Here is a 2,500-nt window from a genome sequence, read left to right on the forward strand (position 1 = left end):
ATTTTCTTTTTGAATTCTCTAAACCAAAATATTTTAAATAAACAAGGATGGCCTTTGCTTAAACCATCTAAATAACAAAATATCTATTTTTTTTCAGTAAACCAGATCAGGTAAGCCTTGTCTACCCTTTGATTGTTTGGTTTCCTAGCGTTATAAGTTCCACGTTGGCCGAGTGCATTTCGCGCTCGGCTACCATTCCGGTGGTCCGAAGTTCAATTCTCAGTTCGGCCAATGCGGAACCAGAGGTATTTATTTCTGGTGATAGAAATTCATTTCTCGATACAATGTGGTTCGGATCCCACAATAAGCTGTAGGTCCCGTTGCTAGGTAACCAATTGGCTCTTAGTCACGTAAAAATATATCTAATCCTTCGGGCCAGCCCAAGGAGAGCTGCTAATCTGCTTAGTGGTCTGGTAAAACTAAGATATACTAAAACTCGTGTTATAATCACCAGTTTCCGGCAATTCCATCGAAAACTCGATGTGTGAGGATTAGTGCATGACACCAAACTCTATTTGGATTTAAGTTTAATTATCAATAAGTTAAAGAGAGAGAGAGAGAGAGAGAGAGATAGAGAGAGAGAGAGAACGAAAGAAGGTTAGCTGAGGACAACGTTTCTATAGGAAATTTGCTAGTTCCATGTGAATAGGGCTTTACCTCCTGACTAATAATAATAAATAATCAATAATCAAAATAATAATAATAATAATAATAATAATAATAATAATAACTAACAATAATAATAATAATAATTTGACTTATATGACTTATAGTTAAATGTTCCTTATCAAAAGCTACAGTATATCACTTATACCATTATTTATGGCACTATATAATTGTTTTGACATTTTATTGCATAGTACTATTATCATTATTCTACTGATTTATGCATAAAAACTCGCTCTCGAATGCCTCCTGCCAGCAAGGGTTTCATAATTTCTTGACACCTTTGCTCCTTTAAAGCAAAGAATTATTAGAAAATGCCAAGCTTCTTTAACGTTAACTTCGTTAGCAGGTATTTGATCATCATAATATTCATCTCATGCTTACACACAACGAATAGTCAATAATTAAGCTTGACGACCATACACACATTAAGGTAAAATCTTATAATAAACTCTAACAATCCTTTAAACTGTAATAGGAGACTCCAGTATCAAAGTTCAGTGTTTACTGCCTGAAAAATCCCTGTAATGAGCGTTGTAAAAGTTACAGGCAATTAATTGCCCATTTCATTTTTTATTAACGTAATTATCCCATTGTAATTAAAACATTCTAAATGTTAGATGAGTTAAGTTAACATTTGTGTCCTCGGCACCTAATTTCAACTTGTTCTTAACAGATTGGTCAGGGTTTTTAAGCTTCCTTATTTCTTCAAATATATCGCCATTGGTGACTAATAAATTTCACTTAAGAGAAATTAATTTGAATTCTAGCGACTGTAAAATCAGAATATATGGTTCCCCCCAAAAAAATTTTCAGAAACATAGATAGTCTATAATTTTCTTAGATATTCATAAATATTCAACAAATCCTTTTCCAAGCGAATCCCGCCTTATCATTCAGCAAGAGAAAAAAAAAAGGTTGCCTCATTCATTAATCAAATGAGCCATTTATTTTCAATAAAAAATAACACCATAACCCCAAAATTCTACCCAGTGAGAGGTCTTTAATTTCGAGTTCATTAGCTCTCCAGTTTAAGCTTCCCACGATTAATGGCCCATTTCAACGTCCGAATTCCCTCCAAGCAAAACAGGGACGTCTCATATGAGAATGTTTTAGCTTTGTGGTGGAAGTAAAGTTCTAAAGGCGACGAACCCAAAGAAGATTCTGTAAACGAAGCTGGAGTAATCCAGACATCGTACGTAGTGCATGTCAGAGATCTAAAGGTCATTTTACTCATCTTATAATGCGGAGGCGAGACTTGGCAGGGGTGGGGAGGAGAGAGAGAGAGAGAGAGAGAGAGAGAGAGAGAGAGAGAGAGAGAGAGATAACCTTACGGATTTAATCTATTGGTTTATTCGATCTGTTTTCATTCAGAATCCACTGAATATTTTTCACTATCTATTTTTCACTTAACCTCATAACGTGTAACACTACTAAAAGGTACACTTTCATTTGTCTGTTCTTATGTTAAGTATTGCCATGCATAGTCATCAAATACATGTCCTACTTAAACCAAGTATGCATACTTAAGTCCCATCTTTGTATATCCACTATTGGAAATTCAGTTCAGCTTCGGACTTTTCAATTACACTATACTAAGAAACACTAAACAATTGCAATTCAGCTTTTCTGTTATTCCATGGTAATCAGTTAAAAGTCAAAGCTCCTAGTCATTTTTTGGGACAATTGGTAAATGTATAATAAAATGAAACAAGTGGTTCTTTATTTCTTTGTTTTGGAAAAAATATTGATACACAAGTTTACCTTTGTATTAAACATTTCAGGTCAAAGGCCTAACATTTAAAACAACACATTCGCCTTCTGTAGTTATAAA

General features: G+C 34.1%; 1 long non-coding RNA gene across 1 annotated transcript in view; it reads right to left on the minus strand.

The window, feature by feature from the left end:
* Positions 1–2,388: 2,388 nt before the first annotated feature.
* LOC135224136 (uncharacterized) overlaps positions 2,389–2,500 on the minus strand; it is a 2,335-nt gene continuing 2,223 nt past the window's right edge. The window contains exon 3 of the long non-coding RNA XR_010316638.1: positions 2,389–2,500. This exon is cut by the window's right edge and continues 240 nt beyond it. This is a non-coding gene — a long non-coding RNA (uncharacterized LOC135224136).

Source organism: Macrobrachium nipponense, chromosome 10, assembly GCF_015104395.2.
Source record: "Macrobrachium nipponense isolate FS-2020 chromosome 10, ASM1510439v2, whole genome shotgun sequence".
In the NCBI taxonomy this organism is placed as follows: Eukaryota; Metazoa; Arthropoda; class Malacostraca; order Decapoda; family Palaemonidae; genus Macrobrachium; species Macrobrachium nipponense.